The sequence below is a fragment of the Mauremys reevesii genome, unplaced genomic scaffold (assembly GCF_016161935.1).
Source record: "Mauremys reevesii isolate NIE-2019 unplaced genomic scaffold, ASM1616193v1 Contig15, whole genome shotgun sequence".
Lineage (NCBI taxonomy): Eukaryota > Metazoa > Chordata > Testudines > Geoemydidae > Mauremys > Mauremys reevesii.
The window spans coordinates 613702-632990 of record NW_024100771.1 but is presented as its reverse complement, the minus strand read 5'-3'; the positions used below and the strand labels follow the sequence as shown (position 1 = coordinate 632990).

Below are 19289 nucleotides of genomic sequence, written 5' to 3'. Positions count from 1 at the left end.
CCTGAACACGGTACAAACAAACAGCAGTCGGCAGTTTCCTTACTCAGAACTCCACGTCTGCCTTTCCGGAAAACCCTGTGCCTGAACTGAGGGCAGAAGAGGTCTGGGTGGGGAGGCAGAAGGTCAGGCTGAGGTGCTGACCCTGGCTCTGTGTCTGCCTCCCCCCAGACCCAGGTGAAGGTCAGGAAGTTGCAGAGCATGCTGGGAAGCCTGAGACCTTCCCTGGTGGCACCACGTGGGGTCCCAGTGTCCCTTGGGGCAGGGAGTGGGCGGGAGTGTTGCCTAGGGAAGGGAAAGGGGCTGTCACTCACACCATGAGTGGCTGTCCCGCATGTCCATCTGGACAGCCAGCTTGGCCTGCTGGAGGCTGTCCATGACCTTCTGGGCATGCTGCTCTGCGCTCTCGGCTTGCAGCTGCCGCAGAACCATGGACAGGTTCTGCAGCGAGACCTTGTTCTTCCACTGTGGGGGAAGACATGGAGCCAGGGTCAGCACCTCAGCCTGACCTTCTGCCTCCCCACCCACACCTCTTCTGCCTTCAGTTCAGCCCCCTCAGCTCGCCCAGCTGGTTCCAGGCCTCATCACCGCTGGGTCTAGCTTCACAGCCTTGGCCAGCAGCTCCTCAGCCTGGGGCCCGTAGTCAAGTGTGATGTTCAGATCCTTCCCCTTCAGCATCAGCACCCGGGCCTGGCCCTGGGAACAGCTGGAGACACAGAGCCATAAAGGGAGGGCACAGCCTGTGGCACAGCTCCCCTCCAGCCCAAGCTGGAGGGGACTGGCTGGCTCAGGAGAGGGAAAGGAGCACAGGGCCTATCCCCTCTAGGGGGCACTGGCTGCAATCCAGCCCCAGGGAGGGACAATGGTTGGCTCAGTGGGGTAAGGAATGGGGCATGGGGCCTTTCCTCTCCAGGGGTGTCAGTTCTAATCCAGCCGCTGGGTAGCCCAGGTCTATCTCCCCCGTGGTGGGTGTCATGGAGGGGGAGAAGCCTCACCGGTGATCTTAATTAAAAATCCAATTCCATTTACAATGGAAGGAAACAGAGACTCTATTAATTGTATTGCCAGTGTGGGGCAAAAGCGGTGACTGCAGGTGGGGTGGGGGGGTCCCCTGTGCTGGGGGAGTGTCCCGCCAGAAAATGAAAGAGGCTGAGAGGGAAGGGCAGGCTCAGGGTCAGTCTGCCATGGCAGTAGTGAACTGGGGGGCACTAGGACCCTGCGGTGGCAGTTGATGCAGGAAAGCAGCATGGAGCTTCATGAGAGAGACAGGGATGCTCTGGCCCAGGGGGAGGTGCGCAGAAGCAGCAAGTGGGGGTCAGGGGACACTCAGGGGAGGTGTGTGGGGGCAGCAAGTGGGGGCCAGGGGAGGCACATGGGGGCAGCAGGCAGGGCCAAGAGAGAGACCCGGCCCCAAACATTGCGGGATCCTGGACCCCAGGCCCTCAAGATTACTGGAGCCCAGATATCACGGGCCCATACAACTTGCTACCCCTGTCCCCATGGCCATGGCCGCATGGGATTGCTGGTGCTGCAGCGTGTTCTCCAGGAACCCTCCAGCCTTCCATATCAGCTTTGCAGCATCAGAACTGCAGAGCCCAGATTAGAGCAAAGGAAACTCCCGTTTTCCACAGAATCCTTCCCTCAGGGCTGGCTAGGGTGACCAGATGTCCCTGTCCCTGTTTTTATAGGGACAGTCCCGTTTTGGGGACTTCTTCTTATATAGGCGCCAATTACCCCCACCCCCATCCCGTTTTTTCACAGTTGCTATCTGGTCACCCTAGGGCTGATGCATTGAGAGCAGAAATCTCTGTGGCAGTTAATGTTGCTCTAAACAAAGCTGCCAAAGGGTGTGCAGCTTCTTGACACACCATGTAAAGTGATCAGTTTGTAGGGAGGCACAAAGCCCTACACTGATTGCTCTGAGAGGATTCCCCCGAGCAGTTGGGAAAGTCAGGACCTTATTTCTTACCTCTTGTAACAGGGCAACAAGGGGTTAAGGAGCTGCTCTGGCCTCAGATGGCCCCACCCCAGCACACCTGGGGGCAGGGGAAGCAGACTGGGGGGAGGATTTAAAAGGGAACAGGAAAGCTCACTTGTGGGTAGACCTGGCAAGAGGTGGAGGGAGAGAGGCCATCTGCCTCTTTGGAAGCTCTGAGATCTGGAGAGAGGTCTCTGGATCCTCAGGATGTACAGGTTAGGAGACATGTGGCTCCTGCCTACTCCACATAGGGGCACTGTTTGGGGGGGGGGGAGCAGGAGAGGGCTCTTGCTCCCCTCCGTGTTTTGGACCAGAGGTCTGCTCACAGCGCATGCCCTGGGCCCAGATGAAGCTCCTAGCTTCAGCACAGCTTGAGTGTGGAATGTGATAAGTTCTGTCTGTGCTGCTCCCAGCTTCCCCTTTTGAGCCTGGGAGTTTGTTTATAAACAGAGGCAGGGGGATTAAGATAACAAAAGGCTTGTCATTCAGTTACATTAAGGATCATTGGCTGATCCTGAAAGCATTGCCAGGCACACCAGTTAAAAGATAAGAAACAAAGGGTAGGAATAAATAGTCTGTTTTCAGAATGGAGAGAGGTAAATAGTATTGTCTCCCAAAGGTCTGTACTGGAACCGCTGCTGTTCAGCATATTCAGCAATGATCTGGAAAAGGGATAAAGAGTGAGGTGGCAATACTTGCAGATGATATGAAATTACACAAGATAAAGTCCAAAACTGACTGCAAAGAGTTACAAAGGGATCTCACAAAAATGTGTGACTGGGCAACACAATGGCCAATGAAATTCAGTGTTGATAAATACGAAGTCATGCAAATGGCAAAATATAATCCCAATTATACATACAAAATGACAGGATCTAAATTAGCTGTTAGCCACCAAGAAAGGGATCTTGGAGTCATTTTGGATAGTTCTGTGAAAACACCTGCTTAATGTGCAGTGGTAATAAAAAACCTGAACAACATGTTGGGAATTATTAGGAAAGGGATAGATAATAAGTCAGAAAATACCACATTGTCCCTCTATAAATCCATGGTACACCCACATCTTGAATACTGCGTGAAGATCTGGTCACCCTATGTCAAAAAAGTACAGAGAAGGGCAACAGAAATGATTAGGCGTATGGAATAGCTTCTGTATGAGGAGAGATTAAAAAGACTGGGACTTTTCATATTGGAAAAGATATGACTAAGGGGGGATATGATAGAGGTCTGTGAAATCATGAATTGTGTGGAGAAAGTAATTAGGAAATGTTAGTTATTCATATAAGAGAAGAACTAAGGGTGACCCAATGAAATTAATAGGCAGCAGATTTAAAACAAGCAAAAGAAGGTATTTCCTCACAATCAAGCCATGATACTCTTTGCCAGGGGATGTTGTGAAGGCCCAAACTGTAAGAGGGTTCAAAGAAATAGAGAAATTCCTGGAGAATAGGTCCCTCAATGGCTATTAGCCAGGATGGGCAGGGATGGAACACCATGTCCTGCATGTCCCTCGCCTCTGTTTGCCAGAAGCTAGGATTGGACAACTTGGGCCTGGTCTACACTAGGACTTTAATTCGAATTTAGCAGCGTTAATTCGAATTAACCGTGCACCCGTCCACACCAGGAAGCCATTTAATTCGACATAGAGGGCTCTTTAGTTCGAATTCTGTACTCCTCCCCGACGAGGGGAGTAGCGCTAAATTCGACATGGCTATGTCGAATTAGGCTAGGTGTGGATGCAAATCGAACTTAGTAGCTCCGGGAGCTATCCCACACTGCACCACTCTGTTGACGCTCTGGACAGCAGTCTGAGCTTCGATGTTCTGACCAGCCACACAGGAAAAGCCCTGAGAAAATTTGAATTCCTTTTCCTGTCTGGACAGTTTGAATCTCATTTCGTGGTTGGACATCGGGGCGAGCTCAGCAGCACCGGCAGCAATGCAGAGCTCTCCAGCAGAGGAGTCCATGTAATCTCTGAATAGAAAGAGGGCCCCAACATGGACTGACCAGGAAGTCTTGGATCTGATCGGTGTGTGGGGCGAGGAGTCTGTGCTTTCGGAGCTGCGCTCCAAAAAACGGAATGCAAAGACCTACGAGAAGGTCTCCAAAGCCATGAGAGACAGAGGATACAGGCGGGATGCAACGCAGCGCCGCGTGAAAATCAAGGACCCCAGACAAGGCTACCAAAAAATCAAAGCGGCAAACGGACGCTACGGAGCCTGCCACCACTGCCCCACCAGTGACCATGGACTCTGACGATGGGACAGTGTCGACGGCCAGTTCCTCGGCGATGTTCGCGGACGGGGAAGATGAGGAAGGGTTTGTGGAGGACGAGGCAGGCGACAGCGCTTACAACGCTGGTTTCCCTGACAGCCAGGATCTCTTCATCACCCTCACGGAGAGCCCCTACCAACCCTCCCCGGCCGTTAACCCAGACCCTGAATCAGGGGAAGGATCACTTGGTAAGTGCTTTAAACATGTAAACTTTTATTCTTAATATAACAGGAATCTGAAGTATGTGAAAAGGAGGTCTCTATATATATGGGGATAAATCAGAAATCCTCCTGGGAGATCTCCACGAAGCTCTCCTGGAGGTAATTGAAAAGCCTCCGCAGGAGGTTCCTGGGGAGAGCTGCCTTATTGGGTGCTCCGTGGTAGCACACTTTTCCGCGCCTGGCTTTCATGAGGTACTCAGGGAGCATTGCCTCCCCGAGCATGGCTGCATAGGCCCCTGGTTTGTGCTGGCTTTCACGCAGCATGCGCTCTCTATCTCCTTCAGTGACCCTCCTCAGGGCGATCTCGCTTGGTGACTCCTGCATCTAATTAGGAAAATTACCATAATGTTACGCCGGTCCAAAGTATTTTAAGAAAATCTCCGGACAGACGGCGTAGCAGAGAGTCAGCACGCTGCTGCGTCACAAGCGTAATGGGAAGCCAAAGAATCAAATGGACGCTCATGGAGGGAAGGAGGGGGGCGGGGGCTGAGGACGCAAGCTATCCCACAGTTCCCGCTGTGTCCGAAAATCATTTGCATTCTTGGCTGAGCTCCAAATGCTTCTAGGGTCAAACACAGGGTCCGCGGTGGTTCAGGGCATAGCTCATCAATGTACAGCCACCCCCCACCCCCAGAAGGAAAAGGGAAAGAAATCGTGTCTTGACTCTTGTAAATGTCACCCTATGTGTACTGAATGCTGCTGGTAGACGCGATGCTGCGGCACACTACGGTAGCATCCTCGCCCCCCCCCTCCCCTGGCTCATGGGTGACTGATGGTGCAAATGACTAGTACCCGTTCTCATCATCAGCCTTGCGGTAGATGATGTAGTGCAATAGGACTGCTACCTGTTCTCATCATCAGCCCATAAGTAGATGGCCTGCTAACCGTCTTCATCATAGCAACAGGTGGCTGAGCTCCATCAGCCCCCGCCCTTTATGTGTAAAGAAAAGATTCTGTAATGCCTGGACTATCATAGCAGCTGGAGGCTGCCTTACCCTCATTTCATTTCCCTAACAAGTCACTGTTTCTTATTCCTGCATTCCTTATTACTTCAGCATACAAATGGGGGGACACTACAACAGTAGCCCAGGAAGGCTGGAGGAGAAGGGAAGCAACAGGTAGGGTTGTTGCAGGGGCACCCCCTGTGAATGGCACGCAGCTCATCATTCCTGTGGGATCTGACACAGAGCGGCTGTGCTCTGTAGTTCTCTGATACACTATAAACCCTAGTACAGTTGCCCCATATTCTAGGCAGGACTGTTACTATTTTTAGATACCATAAAGGAGGGATTGACTCGGGGAGTCATTCCCAGTTTTGTCTTTTGCGCCCCCGGCCGATCTTGGCCAGGGGTACCTATGACAGCAGCAGAAGGTGTAGTGCAATAGGACAACTACCCGTCATCACCTTGCCAATTTACATTGGCATGGTTGATGGTGCAATATGGCTGATAACCATCTCTGCTGTCATGCAAAAGCAAATGAATGCTGCTGTGTAGCGCTGCTGAATCGCCTCTGTCCGTGGCGTCTAGTACACATACGGTGACAGTGACAAAAGGCAAAACAGGCTCCATGGTTGCCACGCTATGGCGTATGCCAGGGCAATCCAGGGAAAACGGGCTTGAAATGATTGTCTGGCATTGCTTTCCCGGAGGAAGGAATGACTGACTACATTTACCCAGAACCACCTGCGACAATGAAATTTGCACCATCACGCACTGGGATCTCAACCCAGAAGTGCAAGGGTCGGGGGACACTGCGATGGGGTAGAACAGGGGCAGAGTTTATGCTTTCCAGATTGCCTGCTGCAGGAGTGCGGACGAGATAGGTGCTGTGGATGGTCTTGTTCACAGACACAGACTAGACTGTGTTCATTGTTCACAGAAATGTATCTTTGCAAGGAATTCACTCCCTCTTTCCCATCACACAGCTTCGACTGTCTCCAGACCTGCCACAGCATCCCCCTCACAGAGGCTGGCAAAGATTAGGCGGCGAAAGAGAAAGACACGGGACGAGATGATCGCTGAAGTTATGGGGTGCTTCCGAGCCGAGGCGGACCAGCAGAGCCAGTGGAGGGAGACCCTCTCTCAGCAGCAGCGCTCACACAGCGAACGGGAGGAGAGGTGGCGTGAGGAAGACAAGCAGGCGACTCAAACGCTGCTTGGACTAATGAGGGAGCAAACGGACACACTCCGGTGCCTTGTGGATGTTCTGCAGGACCGCAGCCAGGAGGACAGAGCCCCCCTACAGTGTATCTGCAACCGCCCTCCCCCGCCACAAAGTCCCATACCTCCCGTCACCCAAAGTAATCAGAAGGAGTGGCGCCAGGGGCCGTGAAAACGGTCACTGCACCCCAGCAGAGTGCTCAAGTAACCAAAAGCTCTCATACCGTAATTTTTGAGAATTCCTTCCCTTCCTGACTCACCCTAGCCCCAATCCCAGTTTCATCCCCTGACTGTCTGGTTAATTATTAAAAATACTTTGCTGTTAATTACTGTTTCCCTCATGCTTTTTTACACAACGCTGTGTTTGAAGGGGTGGGTGGGGAAGGGGGTAGGGTATTGCATAGGACAGTCACCTTTACCAGGCTACAGACATGGGGGAGGATCAGCAACAGGTCACACACACACTGCAGTCAGTAGGCACCCTGGTCGGTATGGGAGGTGGTTTGCAGGTTCTGTGTGGGTGGGGGGGTACGTGACTTTGTAGCGGGGGAGGGGGGTTACAGATCTCATTCAACGGTCCCTGTCCTGGACCACAGAGCCTCACAGCAGAGGAATCTGTATCCGTCCTCCCCCGCCACAAGGCCACATAGCCCCCGCACACAGAGTCCCAAAAAGGAGGGATGGCAGGCTCCGTTGAAACAATCAGTCCAGCACTGCAGACCGCTCTGGGAGCAGGAGCCTGTCATTCCTCGAGTTTAGAGGTGGTCTTTACATCACTGCACACCCTACCCAGCACAGTCTGTGTCCCAGTTTCAACCCTTTAATGCAAAGTCATCAATAAAGAAACCTTTGTAAAGTTACAGTGGAACATGTATTTTATTTTTAAAAGTTGGGGAAGCGGGGTGGACGGGGTATGTAACTGCAGATGCTGGTCAACAGTAACTTGGTAAAGAAACAGGGGCAGGTTCAGCTTCTCTGTAAAGAAACTGAACAGTCACAGGTCACGCTGCTCGCTGGTACTTGAAGAGTTCCTTGTCGCTGTGCAAGGCGCCTGCATAGGGCTTCACGAGGCAGGGCATTAGCGGGTAGGCTGGGTCCCCGAGGATCACTATAGACATTTGCACATCCCCAAGAGTTATTTTGTGGTCTGGGAAGAAACTACCTTCCTGCAAGCGTCTAAACAGAGCAGAGTTCCTGAAAACACGCGCGTCATGAACTTTGCCTGGCCACCCGACGTTGATGTTGGTAAAACATCCCCCATGGTCCACCAGTGCTTGCAGCACCATTGAAAAGTAGCCCGATATCTCAGCAGCTGACTGTGGAAGAGGTGGACGATAAAGTGCGAGGAGTTGACAACGACCATAACTGCCGCGGGCTCCGTGCTCGCACTGCTGTGGTGCCCGTGCTGTCACTGAGCAGAAAAGTGCACGAACAGATTGCCTGCAGGCGCTTTCTGGGAGGGAGGGAGGGCGTGATTGACGGTTCAATGATGACAGTTACCCAAAACCACCCTCGACACATTTTTTCCCCCAGCAGGCATTGGGGGGAAATCCCAGAATTCCAATGGGCAGCGGGGAGTGCGGGAACTGTGGGATAGCTTCCCACAGTGCACTGCTTCCAAATTCGACGCTGGCCCCATTACTGTGGACTCACACAGTCGAATTAGTGTTTTTAGTGTGGATACACAAATTCGACTTCATAAGGTCGATTCCACAAATTCGACTTAAGTTGATTCGAAATAGTCTTGTAGTGTAGACATACCCTTGGTGATTGCGTGTTTTGTTCATTCCCTCTGAAGCACCCAGTATTGGTACTGTTTGAAGACAGGATACTGGACTATACGGACCATTGATCTGACCACTCTGATGTTCTTATATATAACCGAGCTGTATCTGCCCCCCACTGTAACCCATGAGACCCCATTCCCCTCCTAGAGCTGGGATAGAACCCAGGAGTCCTGGCAGGGTCTCTCTCTCTCTCTCTACAGAGTTAGTAACAAAGTAAGAATATACATTAACATTGTAAGCGGTGTCCCTAAAGTGATTTTCCACAAGATGTCAGACCACGTTAGTATTACAGCGCAGTGGGTCTAATACTGATTTAATTTTCTTTCTTTTATAAAGGAATTAGATACAGGGCTCCTGTCAGCTAATTGCTAAATTATCTGCCAAAACACTAGAGTTTTCAGGTGCTGAAATAGCCCCTGGAATCATGGTTAAATTACCCTCCCCGCCACCACCACCATTTGAAATGGTGCCCCTGAGTGCACAGTGCCCTACCGTGCTCCCCCATAAGAGCTGCATTAACAGGCAACTCTGCAAGTGACCCCCAGGCCTCTCGAGTTCCTTGGCCACATATATCTTGTCCGTATTCTGGTGTCTAATCCAGAAAAAGAGCTCCCCACTGCTCCCACCTGAGGGATGTGTTGGGTTGAGATCAGCTGGTCGAAGCAGGCAATAGGGACAGAATCTGAGACTTGAAGCTCCTAGAGTGACCTCTTACCTTTATAGACCTGCCCTTCAGTCATACCCAGCTGTTTTAAAGTTTAATGTGATAGTAAATAGACCCATTTGAAACCCTTCACTACACAAGACAAAGCCGGTAGGATTCCTCATTAACTATTTATTTCTCCTCCCCAGGCTCCCTACAGCCACCAGCCACCTTTGAGGTTTCCCTCTTCTCTCCTAGGCTCTGCTCACTTGATTGCAGCAGCTCAGCGGATGGTCCAGCTTTGCTCTTTTACTTCCATTCTTCACTTCTTTGGGTGCTGCATTTGCAACTGAGCAGCCTGATGGAAATACCTGAGTCCTCTGTCTTGGCAGGTAGGCCAAGCAGCCAGGGGGAGGTTAGCCTGAGCTGTCAGGAGTGGAGGCTTGGCCCATAGGGCAGGGTTACCATATTTGAACTTTCAAAAAAGAAGACAATTCATGGGGTGGGGGGAGTGGTAGTCCTGCCCCCTATCCACACCCTCCCACTTCCCGCCCCCTGATTGCCCCCCACAGAACCCCCAAACCATCCAACCCCTCATCCTGCTCCTTGTCCCCTGATCGCCCCCTCCCAGGACCCCTGCGCCTAACCGCCCCCCCGGGACCCCACCTCCTATCTAAGCTTCCCTTCTCCTTGTCCCTGACTCCCCCCTCCTTAGACCCCCCCACCCTAACTGCCCCCCCTAGAACTCTACCCCCTACCTGTCCCCTGACTGCCCCAACCCCTATCCACACCCCTGCCCCCAACAGACCCCCAGGACTCCCACACCTATCCAACCGCGCCCTGTCCCCTGACTGCCCCCACAGAACCCCCAACAGATCTAACCCCACCTACTCCCTGTCCCTGATTACCCTCCTGAACCTCCACCCCATCCAACCACCCCCCGACCCCTCTCCATACCCTTGCCCCCTGACAGGCTCCCTCCACAGCCCCTGACCTATCCAATCTACCCTGCTCCCTGTCCCCAGACTGTCCCTTGGGACCCCATGCCCCTTCTCCAACCTGCCGGCCTCCTTACCATGCTGCCGGGTCATGGGCAGCCAGACTAGTGGTCAGAGGCAGAATCCACACTCAGAAGGCAGGAGTCGAGAGTCAGCTGGGTCAGGATACTGGAAGAGCAGAAGCAAAAGACCAAATTGTGTTCAGACCCTCAAATCAGATGAGTCACAGCAAGTCAGGATGCCAGGAAATCAAGCCTGGGGAGTGGGAGCAGGAACAGCTAACACATGGTCCAGAAGACAGGGGAGCTCGGGTGTTCAGACAGCTTCTCGTTCCTGCTGTTGGTTTAAGGAGGTCCCGGGGGCTGATTAGCTGCTCTGGGACTCTGCCAATAAGGCCTCAGGAATGGAGCCTCAAACTGGGTCTGGACTTCGTAAGTCCTAGGTAAGCAGTTTTTAGTAGGTTTCCAGGTGGCTTGCTGGAGTGTGGCTGCTCCCATGAACCCTGCAGACCTGGGTTAATGACCCATGGGTCATGACAGTGACTGATCTCTCCCCGCTCAAACCTCCGGCAGGAAACAGTCTCCAGGATCCCGGATACATGCTCTGAGAATAAAAAAACAAAGTCATGATGACAACTAGGCTACGTAACAGGAGCCCCCTCTTTGTTGCAATAGCCTCAAGTGCCCAGAAGAGCAAACGGTTCTCACCTCCAGGAGATGCATGGGATCTTCCATCTAAGCCTCAATGGGACCCATGGTGCTTGGTTTGACGGGATGAGATCATCTCTCCCCACTGCTCTCTGAGCTGGGCTGGCTGCAGCATACATCTGTGTAAGAGGCTGGGCCAGAGACTGGAAGAGAGATGTTACAAATCAGGGTCCAGGCACCCCAGAAGTAGAACAGAGGGTCTGAAACCGAATGGCAAAGCAATCAAAGCGGCGGATTCGACAGAGAATTTTTGTACCGTACAGGGACATCAAATAAGGTCTGTTAGGAAAGCTGAGATGTTAGTCTGGAAACTGCTAAGGCCAAGATTGTGACTCTTAAGATTCAGTTTTAGGCACTAAAAGTGTGTTTTGTTTTCTTTGTCTGTTTGAAATTTGTCTCTCTCTTGCTTAGTATCACTTAAATCTCTTCTTTGTTACTATGCTTCCCAAAGCACCTCAGTGTTGTATGTTTGAGTGAAGTGTGAGTCTCCAGCCTACCTAACAGGCTGAGCTGTGCCCTTTTTCTTTGAAGGTAGCGAATAATTTGTGAGTGGTGCTGGGCACAGAGTCGACGGGCAGGTCACCAGACATCTCCTGTGAAGCCCAAAGAGAACAAAGGAGCAGGAGAGATTCAGGCCCCACTGACCCATGGGAACTTCCCAAAGAAGAGGCTACACAGTGCTCCAGACACAGCCAGCAGGATCCCTCCCACAAGCTGGGCCATGTCCTTCCCCTCCCAACCCCACAGCTTCTTCCCCACCCCAGCCTCAGTAACCCCTCCCATCTCCCTGGTGTCCCCACCCACGCTCCAATACCAGGCTGTTTCCATAATGGAAGCAGCTTTGTACCAGAGTTCACTCACCGCTAGATCCTGGCCAGCCCTCGTCTCACAGCTTTCTAGCTGGGCTAGCAACCCTGTTGATAGTCACTCTTGCAGTTTGTTGGCTGGGAACTCAGCCCTCCAGCCAGGGGACTGTCCTTTAGTCCACTCCTTCCTGGGTCACACTCCTTCCAAACAAAGTCCAAAAATGTCTTGAACAGAAACAAGGCCTTCCACCCTCGTGGGGAGCTCTTCCTCAGCCTGATTTCGGCTTGATCTGCCTTTCTTGGGTTTCTATGGTCTTCTATGTCCCCTTCCTTAGGGACGGTGGGAGAACCCAGTCCTGCCCTGGACTCTAGGTTTTGGCCCAAGGCCGTATACTGAACAGCTAGGGCTGCTTCTGTACTTTTGCTGCTGTTTTCCCTTGTTTCCTCTCAGATGGGGCTCACTTGGTCATCAATTTGGCCTAGTTCCAGGCTTTGCAGCCACAGGCCAAGCCACCCTGTGAAATACCCTTCTCCTTAAAATCCGGCCCATCCCGGGGGCAAGTTCTACTCTTGCCCAATTTTCATCCCTCACCATCTCATCGCTGTCACCAGCTATGCACTCGTACAGCCTCGTACTCACCAGAACTCAGAGGCCATCCTTCTCTTCCTGCAGCCACTCATTCTCATTAACAACTGCTTGCAGAGCCTTGTTCTGAAGCCACTAGCTTCTTCTGTAGCCTTTTTTCTACTCCCACTGCATCCCCCAAAACCTTTTCCATCAGGGTCTGAGCACACACCACTGCTCAACTCTTGTGCCTGATTCATCTCTGTGCCAACCATTTAATCCTTCACCTCCCTGCAGCACCCAACAGGTGTGTTGGAGGAGGGTCTGCAAGCTCCATGGCCATCCCTGCCATCTCCACCTAGCCTGCCTCATGTGTGTTTGTCCAAGAGGACGCTTTCTCCTTTCTTTCTACCTTCTTGGGGCCCTGGCCCCTCCGTTTGCCACTCAGGAATTTCCTATGCAGGCCGGGTCTTTCGATATGTCCTGCTTCTCTGCACCCAAACCAAAGAACTTTTGTTCCCATCTTGCCATGCTATGCTTGTACACTTTCTTGTGCCCTGCTTTCCAGGGCTAACCTTCTCAGCACAGCCCCAGAATGCTCTCCGAGTCGGCTCATTTTGTCCGTGGGCATAGCAGGTTGATTTCCCTTTGCAGGATCTCTCACAGGTATTGTTGCTGCTCCCTCAAGATTACCAGCTTCATCTGTAGATCTGCCTGCACGTCCTTCTGCTTCTGTTGGGTTTCTAGGAGCTGCTGGAGAAACCCGAGCCCTGCTTTGGCTGCTTAACGAGTTCCTGGAACTCAAATGGGAAATCCCACTTGGGGGGGACAGACCTTCCTTTCAGTAACCACGACTTCCATGAGCCCTCATAGATGACGGGGGGTATTCAGTCCTGCTGACTATGCCAATAATCAATGAATCTACTCATTGTTAGGTGCCCTCTGGTCCTCCATCGATGGTCACTGCAGCACCATGGCAGTCTCTCTGCCTGGTAATTCGGCCCTCTGGCCGGCTCACCACCTTTAGTTCATGATTCTGAGGCTCAGCTTGTCACACACTGACAGTCCAAAGAGGTCTTCCCAGAGAAAAAAGTTCTTCTGCTCTGGCTGGGTCTCTGGCTCAGCCTGCCGCTCGCTTGCTGGGCTTGGTAACCCTCTCTGGGTGTGTGTATGTCCCCTACTTTGGGGCCAGTAGAGGAACACGGTCCCACTCTGACACTGGTAGCAGCCCAGGGCTCTGTACTCAACAGCTAGGGCTGCTCTTTTCTCTTTGCTGCAGGTTTCCCTGGGCACATCCTACCTCTCTTCTCAAGTTCCCTTCTAGGCTTTCCTTGTTGCTTTCAACTTCCTACCTAGTTCTCATTCCAGTTCATAGCCCAGCTGGGCTTTATCACTGCTGAAGTCTGGTTCTTTCAGGGCCAGTACATGGTCCCTCTGAGGTAGGACTCATTCTGTAATCAGTTTGGCTAAGCCCCAGGCTCTGCAGCCCAGGGGAAAGCACTCTCCTTTCCCTGTTACAGACCTGCACTGCCCAGTCCTGCTCTTATGGGGTTGAGGTGAGTCTTGCCCACATGCTCAGGGTTTAGCTGATCACCATATTTGGGCTCGGGAAGAATTTTTCCTCCAGGGCACATTGGCAGAGTCCCTGGGGGTTTTCACCTTCCTCTGCAGTATAGGGCACATGTGGTTCACTTGCTGGAGGATTCTCTGCACCTTAAAGTCTTTAAAGCATTATTTGAGAACTTCAATAGTCCAGACATAGGTTAGGGGTTTATTACAAGAGTGGGTGGGTGAGATTCTGTGGCCTGCATTGTGCAGGTGGTCAGACTAGAGGATCATAATGGTCCCTTCTGACCTTAAAGTCTAGGAGTCCATGAGTTCAGACCTCTCCAGTTCAGACCTGGTTTCCAGAGGGGCTTGGTTTCCATTTCTCTCCCAGGAGACCCATATGCCCAAAGAAGTAAATGGCTCTTACCTCCATGGGGGAGCAGGGTTTTCCCTCTCAGCCTCTTTGGGAACTAGCCCTGCTTGGTTTCATAGGACAAGGTGACCTGTCCCCACTGCTCCCTGAGGTGGCTCAGCTGCTGACTGCACCCATCTGGGAGGCTGTCACACCCCCCAGGGCCTAGCAGACAGGTGGGGAGGAGGTTCCTATTCATGTTACCCTCTGAGAGCCCATAGAAGGGCCAAAGGAAGAATAAAGAGCAGAAGGTGAAGCAGGCCCTGAGCCTCTGTCCCATCCTCACCTCCCCAAATGTGGAGCTTCCTGAGCTTCAGTTGGGCAGACAGTCTGTAGCCCTGACACAAAGGTCCTTCTGCACCATATGGGGCAGGGAGATCTCTGCCTGGGAGCACAGGGAATGGGATGGGGGTCAGAGCAAGGAAAGAGGGGAGGGGTATGGGAGTGAGGGGAAGAGCTCATGCCCCAGATGAAGGAAACTTGGGGTCAGAGGGAAGGAACCTGGTCTACAGAGAGGGGAGAGGGTTTTTGTCAGTGACAGGGGCCTCCATTTCCCCTTCCACTAGCCCCCCATTTACAGTGAGACAGAGCAGTACCTGCAGCAGGGAGTGGGAGTTGCTGAACATAGGAGGGGAACCTTTAAGGGCATCAGATGAGGCGCAGCCCTTGTAGCGCCTCAGGCACCTGGTGCAAGTGCTTGATGATGCGGAGCTGGCACATCACCTTGGCTGTGACATCCTCCAGCTGCAGGGGAATGAGAACATGTCAGAGACCGAGACACTGCCCAGGAATCAGGGAGGATTAAGGGCACCTGGAACCAGCACCATTTCCACCCAGCAGCTGCTCATGTCTGAGTGGTGGATTCACCCTCCTGATCCCCAGGATGGAGGCTTCTTGTCCTCTCTAGTGACCTCCAGTGCCAACCACCCTCCTTGTAGGGTTAGCTCCTGCCACCTCCCCTCAGTGCCCCTGAGAGCTGTTCCACCTCCAACCCACCTGGGGACACTGCTCAAGTTCGTAGAACCCTCTTCTCCACCCCGACCTCCATCCCCACCCAGGTAGGGCAGGGATGGGGGGCAAGAGGGATTCTGGCAGCAGTGAGGTGGGATGCGGGGAGGTTGAGACCTTTCCCCAAGTCACTCCACTGACAAATGCTGAAGCCACAGGATGGCAGCCCTGGTGAATGGGGCAAGTCAGCAGCCCCTGCTGACTGAATCCTCCCGTTCTCTCTCGAGAGAGGGTCCAGCCCTGCCAGCAGCAGGACAAGCTTCCCCCACCCATGTGCCTCAGAACTGCCTGGCCAATCACCATCACCCATCAGTCCTTGGCCTCCCAGGTGGCCAGTGTTGGGAGTAACTCCGGGTGGTGGCTGGGGTGACATGGACACTAGGTCATGGGGAAATGGGTGCAGCTCTGTGAGGCAGGAAACGTTCACAGAGAGCACTTAGGGGACTCTCCTGCCCTTCCCAGGAGTGATAGCAGAGCATCACATCCGAAGAACACAAGTCCATGAAATCCAGAAGTCCCCACTAGGCTCCTTGCTCCCAGGCCAGTCAATGGTGATAGGATGGGAATGAGGCCTGGGCCCTGCCCCAAGCTCCTGAGTCTAATGCAGCTGCTCACCTTGTCCCCCAGCAGCTGCTGGGCTTCCCCCCAGGATGGAGTATGTGAGGAGCAGCCCAGCCTGGCTGACATGCAGCAGGGGGTCATGGATCGCCAGCATTGCTGTCTGGAGGAAGTATTTTCTCTGCTTCTTAGAGAAGAATTTTCCAAAGATCTAAAACCAACAGGTCACGAGGCTGTAGCAGATTGCCCAGAGCCAGCCTCCAAGTCCTGGAGATAGAATGGCCTCAGCGCCTTACTCAAAGGGAGGGTGAGAGAGCTGCTGTAGCCAAGGCAGTTCATTCCCCAGGAGGCTTTCAGGGTCCCATGGCTCAGGGAAGCCCCTTTATTAAAAGGTGGCAGCTGCTTAGGGATCAACGCCTCCAGTGGCTCTTTCTGGAGGACAATTTATTGCAGGGGTCATGATGGGCTGGAAATGGATCTCTAATGTGGGTGACCAGGGCCCACTCTGCTGTTCAGCGCCCAGAGATGATAGGGGACCATGTATTGCTTCCAGCAGAGAGATCTCCTGCACCTCAGTGGCTAGAGGAGTGTGCATGGGCGGAAGGGGGTTGGGGCTGACAGACCAAAGGTCTATTCCCCCCAAATTAGTGATTTCTCTAGTAGCTGGGTAAGGCCTCTGCAGCTCCTTGGTTTCTTCCAAAGGGAATCCAATCTGCAACCTGACCAGGATAAGGAGACTCATGTCCCTGTCCCCACCATGGACACTCCTAAGAAACTTTCCTTCTGCTGCAGCAATTCAGCTTGTGAGAGGCAGGACAAGCTCACACAGTCTCTCTCATGTGGTGTCTATAGAGCAGCATTCTGTAGATGCACTTGTAGATCCAGGAGCCATTCCAAGGCCTCCTCTGTGATGTTGTGGAAATCACCCATTTCACCTTTAACTACAATCTCGGGGCACTGGGTTATGGTGTGTTCCAAGGTTTCGATGTTTTCACCACAGTTGTGAGACAGGGGGTGGGGGGAGTGTCTTTGATTTTCTACTTGTGCAGCAGTGACAATGTGCTTCTGTGGAACAGTGGCTGAGGTCCAGATACTCTGCCATTCCCTGGCCGGGTCTGGAGACATGAGGGGGGCGCATGTGGTCCATATTAGCTCTGGAGCTCACTGTGTCCTCTACTCTGTTCCCAGGTTGGGGCATTCTGCTTCTTGACTGGCAATGGAATTGGGCAAACCCCACCTCCTTTCTCTGCTTCTACAGAGTGCAGGGAATTAAACAAGGGTCTGATCAAGCAATAGTGACTGACTGACCCAGTGCTCTCCTCTCAGACACTTGGGGATCAGCCAAGGGGACAAGGAGCAGAGAGACACCCAGAGCCATAATCCTCTATTAACTCACCCACCTGGGGATTCTCCTCATGCCACATAGCAATGGCTCCATGTAAGACACTCAAATCACGGCAACTAGCGAGGTTCCGATGTGGGACCTTTAGCACCAGCCTGTCCCACTGGGAGCTGGATGAGGAATTCTGAGCTGGAAATAAGGAGTGGGCTCTTCTCCTGTCTCCAGGAGGCATCCACTGCAGGGACCCCAGCCAGCTCCACACCCTGAGCTGTGTCATGCCCTGCCATAGTGTCCTTACCTCCCCCACCCTGGCTGTGTTCTTATAGTCCAGGAGCTCTCCTGGTGCCAGTCGTGGCACCACAGATCTTCTGCCTTATGTATGGTCAGGCCTGGAAGAGAGAAAGAGAGAGACCTTGATCATTCTGGTTACAGTTTCTGTATCCTTCCAATCCCATTGGTGGCTCCACAGTGGAGTGGAGAAGAACAGGGCAGAGAGAGACTTGTCCTCCAGTTGGGGTCAGGCTGAGAGAAATTGTCTGAGGTCCCATTATCCACCTGGGGTCACTCTCAGTCCCCTATTGGGTTCCGTGTCCAACAGAGGGGTAAGGAACCCGCTGGGAGCAGCAGCTGGTAGAGCCGGTAAGTCCCCTCCCTGGCCTGCCAGCTGATGTCCTTGTCTGGGTCACTGACAAACAGAGCCAGCTGTGCCACGTGGTGACCCATCCTAGGGAACTCTGCTGAGATCTAATGGAAGGGAGAGGAGAGGGGACTCCATCAGCATTTTCCTGTCAGCTCCCTGTCCCCCCTGGGCCAGAAGGTTCCTTCCCCTAAGCCCCTCTGCAGGAGATGCTGGGGGAGAAGAGCCTGAGATAGACCCTTCATTTGTTCTGCTGCCAAGGGAGCCAGGAGCTGCTTTTGGATGCCAAGCAGGGGCTGGAGCATGGTCCCCTTAAAGGCCCAGGGACAACAGTTAACCAGGACAAGAAGAACTTGACTCAAGCTTCTCTCATTACCTGCTCTGACTCTGCCTCCCCAAGAGGAACACTCTGAACCCACAGCCCCTGCAGCTGCAGATCCTACAGCCCATTGAAGCCAGCCCGCCTACGCCTGGAGTCAGGAAGCTGGGGTCAGAGATCACTTACGTCAAACTCAGGGAGGGTGACTGCATATCTGAGCAGGGCCATGCTGCTCCTAATGGACACTCTGGACACAATCCAGAGGTTGACATGCTGTGGGGAAAGGAGGCAGATCAGGATCAATGGGCAGGTGGTGCTTTGCAAAGAGCCCCACCCCCCCAGCCCCAGGGGCCTGAGACATTATGCACAGGGGGGGAATAGCTGAGTCATTGATCACAGAGCTTTAGAAGGGGATTCTTTCCCCCAGGACGCAGCTTGTATCCTGCAGGTCACAACTTGTCACGGTCTCTCTAGATTGGGAGAAGGTTCGGTGTCGGGGCTGGTCCCATCCTCCCAGAACTCCTGATTCCTCAACAGTTCACCAGAAAGGAGATTGAACCTTCGCCCTTCCCTGCTACTAAAATCCTTGGTGGGATGTAGGGAGTCACTGAGAGCACAATCCCCCCAGGAATTTCAGAGCATATCAGAGAGAAGGGCTGATTCCCTGGGGTCCTCCTGTTTCTCTAGGAAGGAGCGTGTGCCTCTTCTCTGAGAACCAGCTCCGGAATCTCATGGGGTGTGTGTCTTGGGTGGGGAGGGGAGGTTTGAGACTCTTACTCCCCAAGACAGCCAGGGGCCATGTGGTTAGTGCTCAACAGAAGCAGGCAGAGCTCTGGCTTGAAGTCCCAGCTCCTTCCTCTGTCCCTCAAGAAATCTGGACCAGACACTACATTGCACTGACCTCCCCAACCAAGGACACCCACTGGGGACCCAGCTAGGAGGACAGAGTAAAAAATGGATCTCCCAGTCTCTCCTTACCTGTCCCCCAAAGAGTTAAGGTAAAATTGGTTCCCACGTCTCCTTATGGGGCTCACCTCTAAGATGTAGTGGAGCCTGTCTGGGTCTGGGGACTCTGCCAGCAGGCTCCCCAGCATGGCATCCAGGAGCTCTAGCATGACTTTGTGCAGAGCCTGCAAAGCATGGGTCAGAGTTAGGGAAACTAGGCCTACCCCTGCCACAGGATGGGAAGAGGGGTCTCTGGGAAGCACTGGTGAGACTCCCAAACACATATCCTGGCCTCTCTCATTCACATCCCACTGCAGGCAATTAGCAAGGATTGATGACACCTGGATCTTTGATCCATGAGCTTAGCAGGTCTCTGCAGAGG

General features: G+C 53.0%; 1 pseudogene; it reads right to left on the bottom strand.

Annotated features, from left to right (window-relative positions):
• Nucleotides 1-303: 303 nt before the first annotated feature.
• Nucleotides 304-12230, bottom strand: LOC120393124 (annotated as a pseudogene).
• Between the last annotated feature and the right edge of the window lie 7059 nt (nt 12231-19289).